Raw genomic sequence first — 17,216 nt, forward strand, 5'->3', positions numbered from 1 at the left:
CATGACTCTTCAACACTTAAAATTAATAGACTCTTTAGACTCTGGCTCTGGGTTCCTTCTCTTGTTTCTTTGTCTGCCATTTCTGTAAGTGTGTAATTTGTGTCAGAGAGCTCAGCACACAACAGTGGAGTCTGGAAACTGCATCTATTCATTGAGTCACTGGTCATTTATCAAACATCCTTTCCTACTGCCTTGCCATATGCTTTAAGCACTGAGAATATAAAAATCAGAATTAATATTTGTAGTTGAGTGGGGTTCACGATACATAGCTAGGCACAGAAACAGGGAATGCTGGGAGCAAGATGGACTAGGACGCAGGGCAGGAGAACTACTGGGTAAAGAGTTTTAAAGGTGCCTTCCTTGAGAGGCTGCCTTTATTTCAGTGGCTAGACCTGGAGGAGGATGCAAGGAGCCTGTGTGTGGAAGACCTTGTGTAGGTCATGTGTTTACATTTTACTCTGGACACTGGGCAAGTTTGTGTGGAGATGTGCCACGTTGGGCTTTCAGGGCTCTCTTTGAGGGTAGGTAGGGCCAGTTAGCATGAAGACTGATGGGTGAAAGACAGCAAGAGTGAGGGGGGAGAGGAGAGTCCTGGGCCCCACATGCAGGGGTGTGGAGAGACCCTGGCTCTGAGCTGCTCGTACAGTGACTACTTTATGTGTGTACTGCTAAGAGGTTTGGCTGATATCTGAGGCCCTAGAAGAAAGAAGAGATGACGTTTGTGAAGCAAGTGTTACTTTATCTAGAAATGGCTTCTCTGGGATAAGTCCTGTCACTCAGCTTCCTGGCAAAGCTGCCCCTTCTGCCATGGAAAGGTCGCACTGCGTCAGACCACAGTCCTGAGGAGCTGCTCCTGTTGCGCTACTGACAGCTCAGCTCCCACAAAGCTCCCCTCTGCCCTTCTATTCACCCCTCTTTACTCTTTTCTGACTGTGTCATGTCTGAATCTGCCCGGTTTTCTTAGCTAGTCATTTGGTTTGCTGACCTGGCTGTAACACTTTGAGGTCCACCATGCTTGGTGTTGTGGTGTGTACCTGACCTGTGTGCCCTGGTTTTCTGGAAGCAGATGGGTTGTTTTGCCTTTAAATCGATGAAGCCTAGAAAATAAAAATGTGTGGCTCAGGGATATGGAGCCTAAAGGCCAGAGACTCCAAAAGGATGAAAAAGACAGTCCATTAGCTGACTTCCTGGGAAATCTCAGAGCTGCATGCAGCCCGATGAACTGCGTGTTCCCAGCTCCGGGTCAGCTTGCAGAGGCTGGGACAGGAGCGTCCTTTACCCCTTTAAGCTTTTTCTCCTTTGCTGTTCCAGCTCAGTGAGAGTGTTCAGTCTGTGCTAAGATCTTTCTTTTCAGTGCTTGTGGAGCTGGTGCAGCTCCATCCAGACTGAAAGCCTGGACCAGAAGGTGGGACTTTGTGGTGTGGTGGTACATAGGGTCTGCAGTGAAAAGTATGCAGGGTGTACACTTTTAAAAATTCAGCACAATTGAAAGCAAATCTCATTTTTGTAGCCATCATGCTCAGCTTCCTTTGTCCAGTTTTTCCACATAAAAAGGTCTTTAAAGCTTGCGCTGGGCCACCTTGGAGCTAGTCCCCTCTCCTCTCAGTACTGCTTGCAGGACTTCTTCTGCCCCTCGGACAGAGAGGGCTGTCCACTTTTTATGACCTTGACTTTTTGATCTTTCTGCCTCAACCTAAATAATGGGATGACAGATGTGAGCCACCAACTCTGGCCTTGCTGCTTTTCTGATGTTAACATTTAATTTTTTTTTTTTTTTACTCAAAGTGATTATATTACTTGTGTACACAACAGCATTTATGCCACTGGAGCAGAGGCCGGGGATGACTCATATTTCCAATTGGGTGGGAGTCCCCACTCAGTCTTAGAGCATCAAGCCAACCGGAGAATTCTGCTCTCTCTCAGAATCAGGCAGAATTTAGCCTCCTTCTCCTTTCTGTTCCTCTCAAGGTGCTTTCAGACAGTGACTGCTTTCTCAGTCCAATGGTAGGCGCCTCAGGGAGATCCGGGCAAGGCCTTTGGAAGGAAGGATTCCCAAGATGTTATTTCCAGTCACAAAACGGACCTGGGCCACACCATGGGGGTTCGTCAGGATCACACCTATCTGAGAGGGAGTCAGGCCTTTCTTGGCCAACTTGTAAATCCGTTCCATTCCTTCACATTGTCGTCAGACGTTAACTTCAGCCACGTGGACATGCTGTGGCAGTGGGCAGTGCCTACTAGGACAGGCCCTTCCCGGGAGCATGCATGCGACCCAGGACAGTGGAGGTCTGACAGCCAACATTTAATTTTTAAATGAATAGTTTTGACATCTAGTATTGATATCTTCTTCATGTCTGGTAACTGTTGGGGACACTGGCTAATGGGCATCTTTGCTTCCCTGCATATAGGGAAGTAGAGGAAGGACAGGGAGAATCATGGAAAAGCCGTGTTAAACCATGGTTTTCACTGTAAGACAAGACGTGGAAAAAAGTAATATTTGCAGAAACCGTCTAAAAGTACCTCTCATTGTAAGTAAACAGCAGCATGTGAGGGACAAAGACTTGCAAGTTTGAGATTCGGGTTCTATCCCTTGGGAAAGAATTTGGTTAAACCTGTGCTTAAGGTTCTAGGGCAAAGCCAGAGAGGTGTGAGAAGTGTGTACGCACATGTCTGAGTCTGAGAGTGTGTGTGCATGTGAGGGTGAGGGGCTGAGTGCCTGTGTTTACCAGGAACACTCATGGGAATATTTACCAGCACCTGTGTGCTGTCAAGAAGTACACAAGCTGCTGGTGCCAGTTCATTAGGTTTTCAGAAAAGCCTGGGTCTCACCTGTGGCTCGTTGTTGCATCATACAGGTAGAACTTGCTTCACTCTGGCCCCGTGGGACACACAGGAATAGATTTGAGAGACAGAATGACATACAGGGTGAGAGACACCGCAACTAGAAGTCGAGTAAAATGGAATAGTCTTGAAGGAGGTGCTTGGCCTTGCCTGTGCAGGGCAAAGCATTGCATGTTGCTGGTCTGGTGCTCACAACCATCATTCCACAGTGAGATGGACCAAAGAGCAGCTTGGGAGGCTGCTGTGGAGGGTTCCAGAGCATCTCCTGCCATCCCTCACTGCAGTTGCCAGTTCTATGACATGTTTGTTCTTATGTGCAATGTCAGGGATTAGCAGTGTCCCATCTGCCCTTTAGTGACATCACCTTTGTCTTCTGGGCCCCTGGCTGTGGTTTGAGGTGTTGCTTGTATACTACTCCACTGGAAGCTGCTCCAGTTCTCCCTAGACATCCTCAGAGCCTGGCAGCTGCCTTCAGAATTCCAGAAGATGGGCTGGCATGTGCACAGGGAGCCGTGTCTATCAGTCTTTGTACCCTCATTAGGCCCTGGGGTAGGGGTGCCTATACACACAGTTCATTTCAGGCTCAGTCTCTGTCAGTCTCTGTGCAAGTGTAAAGGGTTTCTATTAGGCTAATAAGGAGCCCCAGAGACACTGGTGACAGTGTGATAATCGTCCCCTTGGAGGACTAGAGGTAGTTGGGATGTGATGACCTCGTCCCAAGGGGACTGCTGATGAAACTTTGGCTTTGCCTTGCTGCCTGCATTGCATCTGGTGTGTGGGGGGAGAGTGTTGCTAGGATGTCTGTCCCACACCTTCCATGTCTCCTGGCTTGCTTGTCTTTGGGGCATTTCAGCTGAAGTTCTTCAGTTTTATATAAGAACTTTAAAGACCTGGTGGTCCTGGTGGGAAATGTGCAGCAGCACATCCTGTGCGGCAGGGAACCTGGGACAACACAGGGCACAGCAGTGCTACTGCTTGGCTTTTATAGGCCAAGGGACTGGGGTCCTCAGAAGAATTTGTTGCTTGGGCCATTGAGAGTGCACAAATCCAAAGGTTGGTTGGAGCTCTCAACCCTTTGCCTTCTTTTGGGGCTGTTGGATCCTGCTTTTCCTTCGACAGATCTTCACAGAGTTTGCCTCTGTTGCTCTCTTTCTTTTTGCTAGGCACTATATCTCAGACATAACTCATGTCTGTAAGTACAAATCTCTGACAGTTTTAACAACTGCTGGGTGTGGACAGAGAACATGTGCCGTGATTTATTTTAAGCAGCCCTTTTGATGAACATCCAGAGTACTTTCCTTCTCCCCATCACAGCAGCCCTGGAGAAACAGCTCTCACTTCTGTGATTGCCCTTTTAGGGGAAAAACTGTAAAACCTTGAGGTGCCACTCTTGTGTTAATGGAAATGGGTTGGTTTCCATTTTAATATGCACCACTTTACTGACTCAGTGTGTGCCCTCCACCCCAGCCGTGCTGTCCAGCGCGGGTTAAAATGATTCTAGTGTGGACCCTCCACTTGAACTGAGCTGTCTATCATGGGTTAAAACTCTTCCAGTGTGTGCCCTCTACCCCAGCGGTGCTGTCCAGCGCGGGTTTTAAACTTCCAGATTGTCCAGTTCATAGGTCCTTCTTTTGGTTGAAATCAGAGTCCTTCCCACAGCCTGAGGGCGCTGACACATATGCCTCTCTTTTTCTTTTATGGGCCTAGTTTTCCTTCATGGAATTTATTTTGTTGATAGTTGAGCAGCGGGGACTATAACTTTATTTTTCCTGGTGACCAGCTTGATTGTCATGCATTGCATTCTGAGTGTTCTCACGTGCTGATGTCCTGTTTGCCTCTGTTCCTTTAGATTGTAGCTTCCACTCCCTCACTGTTGTTGCTGATGAGAGTAGCTCTGCTGTTTACAGTCCCTTATGAGCACTCCCCTTTAACTCTTTCTTTTATATGTGTGGGCATTTTGCCTGCACATGTGTCTGCACCGCATGCATTCAGTGCCTGCCGAGGCCAGAGGGGTGTTCTTTAGAATAAGAGTTACAATGGCTGTGAGCCACCATGTGGGTCCTGGGACTCACAAGCAGGTCCTCTGCAGCCACTGAGCCAGTCTCTGGAACATCACATCTCCTCTTCTTAATCCTATTTCTCCCCACACTCCTGCCAGTCTCTTTGGAATTGTAATCTAATTACATTCAGTATGGAAATCACCTAGGGTAGGAGTGACATCTTTGCAGAGAACAGCATTTCCTGTTAATGGTTTGACAGAATTCTTGTCTAGCTTCTGTACACTTTCTTTACTCCTAAGTATTTTAAAATTTATTATTATTGCTTTGTGACCTTTATTTCCACTATATTTTCTGTTCTTTGCTAATACTTAGAAAAGCTGTTGATTTTTCTGCTTTTTAAACCATCCTGTTGTATCCTTTGTAATCGTCCTGACTGTTACTGGCTCTCTTAGTGTTTCTCAGTAGCAGATAGATACTATTTTCCCTTTCCTGGGTTATTTAACCATATTATTATTATTATTATTATTATTATTATTATTATTATTTCCAGAACTGTGTTGGGCATGAGTGTTCAAGGCAGTAGTAAAGGGGAATCAATCCCGCTGCCTCCTGGGCCATAAAGAAACAATCATAATTACAGAATGACCCCTGGGCTTTCCAGTGTCCTCCCTTGCAGATGGACTTAACAAAAAACAAACAAAAAACTATTCTGCAACATACTTATTCTTTGGCCAGACTTGTTTAATGTGCTCTTTGGTGCCTTCTATTCAATGAGAAAGTCAATGCTACTTTTATTTTTTGAAGCAGAAAAGCTGGAGAACAGTGAAAATCTATCCTAAAGTCACTTGGCAAATACAGGTGACTGTCTACTAAAGTGTAAAACAGATCGTTTTGCCGAGTGGTTGTGGAAGGGGCTTAGTATTGCTAAGTCTTGTCTAAAAAGGACAAGCTTTTGTACAGGAAGCAGTGGTGTCCAGAAGTGATTATTTATTCCACAGACCTGGAGGCCACCTGACAATGGCGATGTCTGTGTTGTCAGACATCTGCTGCCTTCACCAATGCCAGCCAAGGCTATGAGAAGACAAGGACTTCTTCACGTAACTAGTAGCTACAGAACAGACCATGGTCTTGTAGTCTCACCTCTTCTGAGGGCAGACAGTAAGACTCCTGCTCAGCTTTCAGCTTTCTTCTTCCATCAACACTTTGGTTGAGGCCTCTTGGCTTGAATTTTTTCCATCCTGACACCACTACCCCTTTGGACCCCCTATTCCTTCCCTTTTAAAAAGGATTTATTTGTTTTTATTTTATGAGTATGAGTGTTTTGCCTGCATGTAATGCATGTATATGTGCATGTAATGCTCACAGAGGTCAGAAGGTACAGATGCTTTGGAACTACAGTTAGACATTGTGTGTGTGCCTCATGGGTGTTGTGATTCAAACCCTGTAAGAGCAGCAAGTGCTCTTAACCATGGAACCATCTTCCCAGCCCTTGCTCTTTTTCTTTGATGGTGTCAGCACAGGCTAACCTCTGACTTGTTGTTTGTAAAGAAAACTGACTTTCTGAGTGTCCTGCCTGTGTGCTAAGCGCTGACACTGTCCCCCTGACTTCGTCCTCAGTCTTTTACCCTTGAACACCAGACAGCTTCCCCTTGTTCCTCACTGACTGACATTTGCTATGTATGCATATCTGTCTTTGCTCTCTCTGTACATGAGTGCACATGCATGTTGCACACACTTTCTATGATCATTTGAAAGGGACTTGTAGCTACCCTGACAGATGAACTGTAATTACTTCAGCATATATCTCCTAAAACAAGAATGTTCTCCCACACAGTCACCTCACATGTCACAGGGAGGAAATAAACATGACTCTCCTAAGTACCTGATGTGTTTATTCCATGTTCCTGATATGTATATTCCATGTTTAAGTTTCCCTGTTTGCTCCAAGTTTCCTCTGTAGCCTGCATTCCAGGAGACAGCCAGGGTCACAGACATGCTTCTCGCTGACTCTGGAGACCTGCCGTCTTACCTTCTCTTGTTTTAGACGACATTGACTGTATGGGAGAGAGATCAGCTCGGTTTTATTGACTATTCTGGGCTTGTCGCATTGTTCCCTCCTCATAAAATTGAGATCACGGTTTTTGGCAAGAATACTTAATAAGTAATGTTAGGTACTAACTACTGCCCTGCCTTACAAGGGAGGGGTGTCAGAGCTCTGTGCTGTTGGTGATGCTAATGTGATCGTTTGGGTGGCAGGTAATTACCAGGTCATCTGTTGTAAAGGGCCATAGCTTCCCACACGGAGTTAACGGGTGGTCTAAGGAAGGCTCTTTTTGAGATCCTGTTACCTATTACCTGGCGATCTTCACTTGGGCATCAGTTGAGAGCTTTGCTTAAATTGACTTTCTTTGAAACTAGAAAAAAGTTTGACTTCCTAAATATGTTATTTCTTACGCATTTTTTTATACTTTATTTTCTCAGATACAATCTCATATAGTCCAGTCTGATCTAAGTCTTTAAAAAAACATTTTGTTTAGATTTATTTTAATTATGTATCTGTGTCTATACGCGTCTTTGTATATGTATGTGTGTGTTCAGGATAGAGTTACAGGCAGGCGTGAGCTGCCCGACACTGATTCTGGGAACAGAACTTCTGTGGAAGACCAATACTTGATCTAACCACTGACCACTCCAGCTCCATCAGTCTTGCTAAGCAGGGGGGAGGGAGGGTATGACTCTGGACTCTTGGTATTTTTGGATTCCTGAATGTAACACAGTTATCAGCAAACATTCTTTGGCTAAGAGCTTTTACATCCTTCCTCTGCTGGGATAGTGACTCCATTTCATTGTGTTATTTGCTGGATGGGGTGGCGCGTACTCAGTATCTGCTGTTTGAATATCACTTATATCCTGAGAGGTATTTGATATGTTGTTTCAGGTTTGGTTCAGTGGGTCATACTCAGGTTGGCTCCTTTGCTTCCTGGGATCTGTGTCTCAGATTGACTCAAGCTCACAACCAAACGTTTTCCCAAGATTTCTTTAGTGAGAAGGATGCTGGCAAGCTAGGGCCGGACACCAGTCACAGGCTTCTAGGCTTCTTTTACACACTCACACATGTGCATGCACATACACATGTGCACACAGGCACACACACACACACTGAATTATTATTTGTATCATATATGTATGTTTACATATGCATATAATCCAAATTTAGCATGAATGGGTTTTACTTTCATTTTTTATTTTACATTCATATTACTTTTACAATGATAAACTTGGTCCAAGAGTTTTATATACTTATTTTTATGCTTTATTATAAGGTAATTTTAAAGTTATAAGTGGTATTTTCAAGTGTTGAGGAATTGACTTTCTGCACACCAGCAAGTGCCTACTGTGTATAATCTGGCTGCATTTTTTTTGCTGGTGTGGTTGAGACCTGCTGCATATAACCTAGTGTGGACTCAGACTTGCCGGGTGGGTGAGGGTGACTTTAAATTTCTGGATGCTCTCCATCCAGCTCCCAAGTGCCGAGATTACAGGTTCAACCCAGCATCCAGCTCCCAAGTGCCAAGATTACAGGTTCAACCCAGCACATCTGGGTTTACAAAACCTAATATTCTTTTCTTTTTTTTGGTTTTTCGAGACAGGGTTTCTCTGTGTAGTCCTGGCTGTCCTGGAACTCACTCTATAGACCAGGCTGGCCTCAAACTCAGAAATCCGCCTGCCTCTGCCTCACAAGTGCTGGGATTAAAGGTGTGTGCCACCACTGCCCGGCTAAAACCTAATATTCTTATCAACATTTATCTCTCTGGGCAAAGTTTTAAGTTTTTTTTTCCTTTGAGGTTCTGCTTATAATCTAGGTTAGTCTCAAACTTATGGTCCTCCTGCCTCATCCTCCTGAGTGTTGGTATGACAGCTGTGCACTGTTTGATTTCTAATTTTCTGTAGAGGATCAGCACTCATTTGCTCAATAAACAATAGTTCTTTGAAATCTTTAATGCATCCAAAAAGCTTAGAAGCAATGATGCTATAGAATCAGCATCCTAGAGGACAGAGCTCACCTCTGACTCCTGTAGTGTGTATGAAAGAGAGCTGCCTCCCACTCGCCTGTGGTCCAGGGCCAGAGCACTTCATCCATTCACTTCCCATTTCTTTACATTTATTTGTGCGTGCGTGCGTGCGTGTGTGTATACATGTGTATAGGTGTGCATGTGTCACAGTGCATGTGTTGAGGTCAGGAGACAACTTGCAGGAGTCAGTTCTCTCTTCCTTCTGTGTGGGTCCTGGGGATCAAGTTGCAGGCCAGCAGGCTGGGTGGCAGGCATCTTTACTTGCTGATCCATCTCAGGGGCCCCAAGTTTAAAGCACTTCAATTCCATTTACAGTTTCCTGCCTTTTGTGGTATTGTAGTGATCTTTGCAAACCTGTGTAGTACTGCATAGATTTTAAACCTAAGGACATTATCATTAATTTTTATCCCTAAAGACATTATTATTTTATACAGTCAATATTCGTTTATCTTTGGCTTTTCCTTTAAGCTTACACTTCTTTGGGGGGGGGGGACTGGTTTTTTGTTTTGGTTTGGTTTTTGATTTTTGGTTTTTTTGAGACAGGGTTTCTCTGTGTAGCCCTGGCTGTCCTGGAACTCACTCTGTAGACCTCGAACACAGAAATCCGCCTGCCTCTGCCTCCCAAGTGCTGGGATTAAAGGTGTGCGCCACCACTGCCTGACAAGCTTATACTTCTTATATTTCCACATTTCCACGTTTCCATATGGGATTATGTTCCTTCTGTCTGGAGAATTCCCTCTATACTTTCCTGGGGAAGGGGGCTGCAAGTGATGAACTCTCTAGTGTTTGTCTAAAGGTGAAATGTTTTCTCACTTTCTTTTGTTTTTGGTGCTGTAGATGAAACCTAGGGCCTTAGACGGGCTAGGAAGTGCTATACTGCTTGACTACTCCTAGCACACACACACACAGAGAGAGAGAGAGAGAGAGAGAGAGAGAGAGAGAGAGAGAGAGAGAGAGAGAGAGAGAGAAACATGTCATGCATACACACCCATACACTCTAATATTGAAACTTTTTTAAATGTCAAAAGATATTTTTTTAATGTCGAATAAAAAATTGTGCCTGCAAAAGTCACTGTGTGTGTGTGTGTGTGTGTGTGTGTGTGTACTTGTGAAGGTCAGTGAGCAGCTTTGTGGAGTCAATTCTTTCTGACTCCAATTTGACATGAATTCTGGGGATTGAGCTCAGGTCACCAAGCTTGCTGACAAGCTTGCTGAGCCATCCTGCCCGGCTCCTTATTGGGCATTTGTTTTTGTGATTTGAGTTTTGTTCATAGACTTCAGTAACTCCATTTATTTTGGTCACTAGAGTATAAAGGTTCAACTTTATTTTTTTTAGTTACTATAGTGTGCTATCATGACAGAGGGAGAGAAACTTTTCTTGTAAAGAGCCAGACAGCATGCCCTGGGCTTTAGGTTCTGTGTCCATGAGGGAGCTACCCAATGCCGCTCAGACAGCAGAACGGATGGGGACGACAGCTGCATTCCCGGACATTGGCGTTTGAGTTTCACGTGCTTCTCACGTGTCATAAATGACCCTGTTTTCCCCACCTCTATTTAAAAACTTTAAAAGCTGTTCTTAGCTAGAAGACTACCTGGAATGGACAAATGGCTGGGTATGGAGGTGCATACCTTTAATCCTAGCAGACGGAGGCAGCTCTAACCTGGTCTTCATAGAGTTCCAGGTTAGCCAGTGAGACTCAGCCTCAAAAACAAAATGACCCAACAGACTGAAATAGACAAGAGTCTGAGTTTGGCCCCTGGGTGTTTTTCCCCACTGACTTGCACTAAGACTTTACCTGCGCCAGCTGTCTGTCTGCAGTGTCCTGAGCTGCTCATCCCCTCAGCGGCCTGTTCAGGGTTACTCTACTGGATGTACGTTGTGTTAGAATTATGCTGTTCTGTCTTCTTCTCAGTCATTCAGAATTCACCTAGAGCTTCATATCAACTACTTTACATATGATTTATAAAATTAGCTTGCTCAGCTAACAGGAAAATACAAAGTGTTGATATTTCGAACATTGGGACCACATTAACCTCACAGAGTAACTTAGGACAAATGACATGTTTTTAATATTGACACTTTCTTTTTTCCCTGTCTGTCTATCTATCTATTCATTCATTCACTTTATACCCTGATTGCTGTTCCTCTTCCTGGTCCCCCCTTCACATAGTCCCTCCCCTGCTTCTCTCCCCTTCTCCTCTGACTGAGTGGAGGCCTCCCCTGGGTATCCTCCAGCCCTGGAACATCAAGTCTCTCTGCAGGGCTAGGCGCATCCTCTCCCACTGAGACCAGACAAGGCAGGCAAGTTAAGGAAACAATTTCACAGACAGGCAGCAGCTTTAGGAACAGCTCTTGCTCCATTGTTGGGGTACACACATGGAGACCGAGCTGTACATCTGCTACATATGTGGGGAGTTGCCTAGGTCTAGCCCATGTATGCTATTTGGTTGGTGGTTCAGACTCTGACAGCCCCCAAGGATCCAAGTTAGTTGACTCTGTTGGTCTTCCTGTGGAGTTGCTATCCCCTCCAGGGCCCTCAATTCTTCCCTTACACTTCCATAAGAGTCCCTGAGCACTGTCCAATGTTTGGCTGTGGGTCTCTGCATCTGTTTTAGTCAGCTGCTGGGTGGAGCCTCTCAGAGGACAGTTATGCTAGGCTCCTGTCTGCAAACATAACAGACAGGGCACTATCATTAGTAGTGTCAGGGATTGGTGCTTGCTCATGGAATGAGTCTCAAGTTGGGGCCAGTTATTGGCTGGTCATTCTCTCAGTCTCTACTCCATCTTTGTCCCTTCATTTCTGTAGACAGGACAGATTTTGGGTCTAAAGTTTTGTGGGTGTCTTTATCTTTCCACTCGGGGTCCTGCCTGGCTACAGGAGATGGCCTCTTCAGGTTCCATATTCCCATGGCTATGAGTCTCAGCTAAAGTCACCCCTATAGACTCCTAGGAACCTCCTCCATCTCAGGTGTCTGGCATGTCCTAAAGATGTCCCCCTACTTACCTACCTCACCAGCTGCAGATTTCTATTCATTCTCCTGGCCCACTGACCCTCTTGTCTCTCCCCACAGCTGATCCTGAACCCCCTCCCCCATTCCCTTCTTTCATTCCCCAGTTTCCTCCCTCAATCTTCTTCTTATGACTATTTTATTTCCCTTTATAAATAAGATTCAAGCATCCTCTCTTGGGTCTTCTTTCTTGTTTAGCTTCTTTGAGTCTGTGGAGTATATCATGGGTATCCTGTACTTTATGGCTAATATCCACTTATCAGTGAGTATATACCATGCATGTCCTTTTGGGTCTGGGTTAATAGTTTCTAGTTCCATCCATTTGCCTGCAAGACCCATGATGTCCTTGTTTTTATATTGACACTTCTTATAGGAGGAAAAGCCAGTATTTCCATGTAGCCTTTAGTTTCCTCTACATCTTTATGAACATCCTGCACAAATGTTCATTCCTTGTTTCTTTTTTTTTTTTTTTTCTTTTCTTTTTTTGGTTTTCGAGACAGGGTTTCTCTGTATAGCCCTGGCTGTCCTGGAACTCACTCTGTAGACCAGGCTGACCTCGAACTCAGAAATCCGCCTGCCTCTGCCTCCCAAGTGCTGGGATTAAAGGCGTGCGCCACCACTGCCCGGCTCCTTGTTTCTTTAAGGGCCGAGCTTGTGCCTCAGCCCGCCAACATGCCACTGGCAGGTCAGCCCAAGCCGGTCTCTGGGCCTCTGAGGAGGATACTGTTGCTCTTCTCATTGTTCTGTTGCTTCTCTCCTCCTGGTTATATCAGCCCCAAACCAGCTCCATACAAATGCAACAGGAGTGTATGGACACACTTGTCCTGCTCTGTGTAGACAGCACACTTGCACATCTTTTTCATAAACCGTTGTACCAGCCTCAGAGAGCAACACTAACCCATCTGCTCGCGCTCAGTCACATCAAGGAAGTTTCATGTTCATTTTATTAAGAGTTTTTATTAAGAGTGGATATCGAATTATATCAAATGCCCTTCACTTGCGGAAATAATCATATCATTGTTGTCTTTTAATCTCTTAATATAATAAAATATTATAATAGGCAGTAGTGGGTCATCATTGTAGTATTAGCATGAATTCTAGTGGATCGTGGTGTTTAATGTACTAGATCCATGTGCTGCTGTTCTGTGTGCATTTAGCAGATGTCTGGCTTTTTTTTTTTCTGTTTGTACTCTAGGTCATCATAGTTTTGAGAAGCTTTGGAAACGTTGGAGTAGGGCATGGAACTCTAGTTCATCAGAATGAGAGGCATTAAGTACTGAACATTGTTAATGGTATGAATTTCACATTTTAAGCATTAAGAAAACAGGACAGTGTTCTTAGTAAACCTGTGAATACCATGTATAATAAATGTTTCCACATGAGCCGTGTGGTATGTGAGAAGTGCACTCTTTCCTCATGGTATTCTGCCTGTGGTTGGGAGCTGGGATTGCCGAGCTCTCCCCTAATCCCCAGTCAGTAATCAGCCTTGCTGCCTGGTTTGTGTTGTTCTCCTTGACACCCATGGATGCCAGAGAGCTCACCGATCCGAGCTGCCGTGTTGGGAAGGAACGGTGCTTCCTGGCTGCAGTCCGTGTGTGTTCTAGAGCCCTGGCATCACGCCACGCCCAGCCTCTCCTCTACGCTGCCTGTAGCTCCCCTGTGCTCCTTTTCCGAGTCCCTGGCTTTGTGGCTTCTTTCTGGTTCTCATCTTGGGGTTGCTAGGCTGAATCCTTCAGCAGCTTCCTGAGGTGTGTGGGTGCAGACATAGAAAGGGGGTCCAGCTTTATTTCCATTCTTGCTTGTCTGGGTTTAAAATTCTAGATAGGGAATTTTTTTTTTTTTAAATTAAGAATTTGAAGGGCCAGGCAGTGGTGGCGCATACCTTTAATCCCAGCACTTGGGAGGCAGAGGCAGGTGGATTTCTGAGTTCGAGGCCAGCCTGGTCTACAGAGTGAGTCCAGGACAGCCAGGACTACACAGAGAAACCCTGTCTTGAAAAAACAAAAACAAAACAACAACAACAAAAGAATTTGAAGGGACAAGCCAGGTCTGCTGTCTGCTGTTGGGATATCCAAAGCCACTTTAACTTGGGTCCTTTTTTATGTGAACTGTTTCTTTTCTTCCAAACCATCATTTCTTATCTCTAGGGGTGGCCTCTGATTCTGTAATGTCTTGCATCAGGGTTTTCCATTGTTTGGTCAGTCCCTGAGTCTGCAGTGCTGGGCGCCTTAGTGCTGCGAATCCCGTGGGCCCTGTGTGGTTTCATGATGTGGTCTGAAGAGACTTCCTTGGTAACATTCTCTCCTTTGTGTTCTGTGTTCTGTTTTCCTAGAACTCCTATTAGCTGGATGAGAGATGTCTTGGGTTAATCTTCAAAAAGTTTTTTAAAATGTTTTCTTATTTTTCATCTTTTCAGTTCTACTTTATGTTTCTCCGCAAAGTTTATCTTATATTGACTTCATCTTGCAAATTTCCCCCTGAATATGTTTCTTTTCTCAGATATGTCATTTCTGAGAACACTTCTTTTTTCTGAATATCCTTTTGTTCCAGCATTCTGTTCTTATTTCATGAATGCATTTTCTCTATTTACTTATGTGTTTGCTTGGTTGGTTGGGCTTTTTGTTGTTGTTTTGTTGTTGTTGTTGTTGTTTGTTTTGTTTGTTTGTTGTTGTTGCTTGAGACAGAGTCTCTATGTAGTTCTGGCTGTCTTGGAACTCTCTATGTATAACAGGCTGGTCTTGAACTCACAGAGATCTACCTACCTGTGTCTGCCTTCTGAGTGCTAGAGTTAAAGGTGTGCACCATTACACCTGGCTTTCCTTTTACTCTCTGAGCATGTGTCTTAGTCACCATTCTACTGCCGTGAGGAGACACCATGAGCAAGGCTACCCTTATAAAGGAAAGCATTTAATTGGGGGCTTGCTTACAGTTTCATAGTCTTGGTCGATTATCGTCGTGTGGGAGCATGACAGAATGCAGGCTCCAGTAGCAGTAGCTGAGAGCTACATCCTGATCCATATCAGGGAGAGACTCTGGGCTAGGCATGGCTTGTGAAACCTCAGTGCTCATTCCCAGTGACACAGGTCCTCCATTAAGGCCACACCTCCTTATCCTTCTAATCCTTTAAAAATCATGCTACTTCCCTGTGACCAAGCACTCAAATATAAGAGCTATGGGGGCCATTCTTTTTCAGAACACCAGAGTGTGTTCTTATATGAAATTTTCCATTTCTCTGATATTCTTTATTTCTGGTTTTTTTTTTTTTAAGTTGTGTTTAGGGGATTGTTGTTTTGTTGTTTGGGATAAGGTATTCATTTTTCATAAGATTTCCATCAAATGTCTGACGATCTTCAGCTGTCCATTATTCAATGATTGAAACTCTCTGTCAAGTGTGACAGCATGTTCCTGTAATCCCAGCAGGAGGATCGGAAGTTCGGGGTCATCCTTGGCTAGTGAGTTTGAGGTCTGCTTGAACCATGTGAGACTCTGTCTCAATAAAACAAAGCAAACAAGCAGACAGCCGACAGACTGAACTTAGGAAACTGCCCATTAGGTTCCTTGAGCACAAATGATAGCAGATTTGTGTAGTGGTTCCTCTCCTGTGTAGTACTTGACTTGGTAACTTCCCAGTGACCCAGTGATGGAGACTAGGTTAGCAGCGTCTTTCAGCATGCTGACACTAGTCCTCAGTAATCCCTTTGTGGAAGAAAATACGAGCCTTGATCCTTACCTTTCGGCATACTCCAAAGAGGAAGATGAATTTGTAAAGCTTCCAGAAAAGCACAGGACTGTCCCAGTGACGTGGAGGTATTAGAAAGATTTCTTAATTAGCTCATAGAAGAAAAGGTGCCGTATCAAATACAAGATCTCATTCATGGGAAAGCAACACTAAGAAAACACAGGGAGAAGTCACACACTAGACTACAATGCTTATCTGATGGAGGGCTTTGTCTGGACTTATTGGAGAACTACCACAGATCAGCCAAAGTCTGGCAACTCCATTTTCAAAGGTGTGCAAAGACTTAGACAGGTTCTGTGTTGAAGAACATTTCCAGATGGCGGGTAAGCGTATGGAAAGTACCCAGCTCTGCTTCCCGTGCGGTAGTGGACTTAAAGCACAGCAGCTCATCGTCGACACTGGCCAGAATGGCCTAAGTGTTGGCAAGCACGTGGCCTGCTCAGCCTCACGTGCTGCTGAGGGTGCGGCTGCTTGGAAATCTGACACTTTCTGCCAGTTATGTGCTTGTTCTGTGATTTAGTAGTTCCACCGATAGTTAGAAACCCAAGAGAAATGAATTCTCTTGAACAAGATGTAAACAGAAGCTTCGTTTAAAAAGGCCCAAACCTGGAGGGTGCTACTTGTCAGCAGAGGAACTTCTAACTTATGGCACAGACAAATGGGGAGCTATGCAGCGTGGGAAGGGAATCGATCACTGATTGACAAGAGTACACACTTGAAAGCTGACTCCCACCAGAAGGGCTATGAAGGTAGCTCAGTTGGTAGGGTGCTTGCCTAGTGTGTCCAAAGTCTTAGGTCCAGTCTCCAGTCCTGTGTGTAAACAGGCTTGTTTATACAAGACCCTTTCTCAAAAGAAAAGGAGGGAGAGGACGGTGACGATAACAACCATGGTGACTACCGTGTTGTTGTTGTTGTTGATGGTGATGATAATGATGATGATGAGTGGTTGCTTGCTTCTGTGATGTTCAAGAACAGTCACCGTTGATGTGGATGCCTGCGTGACAGGTTGGTGCAGCAGCATCAGGACCACCAAGCCTCTGGATCTGAAATTGATCCCCTGAACTTGCTTGGTGGTGGAAGGAGAACTGAGTGCTGCAGTGGTCCTTGACCTCCACACTTGTCAAGTGCACCCATATACATAACGCAGGTATGCATTGAATGAGCGTTTTTAAAAAGTTCAAGAGAAACTGATGATCAAATTAACATTAGATACCCTGTGAAAGAGCTTACAGACTGCAAAGGCCATCATGTGGCATGCTGGGAAATGCTCTGTGTCTTAGGGTTTCTAATACTGTGATAAAACACCATGACCAAAAAGGAGGAAAGGGGTTTATTTCAATAGACTTCATCATTGAGGGAAGTCAGTGCAGGAACCTGAAGGCAGGAACTGAAGCAGAGGCCACGAAAGAAAGCTGCTTACTGGCTTGCTCCCCGTGTTTTCTCAGCCTGCTTTCTTATACATTTAGGACCACCCTCCTGGGGTTGGAACAACCACAATGAGCTGGCCCCTCCCCTATCAAAGGTTAATCAGGAAAATGCCCTATAGACTTGTTT

The 17,216-nt window shown here is 44.8% G+C and overlaps 1 protein-coding gene and 1 pseudogene across 2 annotated transcripts in view; one reads left to right on the top strand and one right to left on the bottom strand.

Annotated features, from left to right (window-relative positions):
- Positions 1-17,216, top strand: part of Pex14 (peroxisomal biogenesis factor 14) — a 136,424-nt gene that overhangs the window by 74,435 nt on the left and 44,773 nt on the right. The window lies entirely within an intron of this gene.
- LOC117709200 (small ribosomal subunit protein uS15 pseudogene) lies at positions 1,816-16,683 on the bottom strand (annotated as a pseudogene).

Source organism: Arvicanthis niloticus, chromosome 5 (genome assembly GCF_011762505.2).
Source record: "Arvicanthis niloticus isolate mArvNil1 chromosome 5, mArvNil1.pat.X, whole genome shotgun sequence".
NCBI classification, from domain to species: Eukaryota; Metazoa; Chordata; class Mammalia; order Rodentia; family Muridae; genus Arvicanthis; species Arvicanthis niloticus.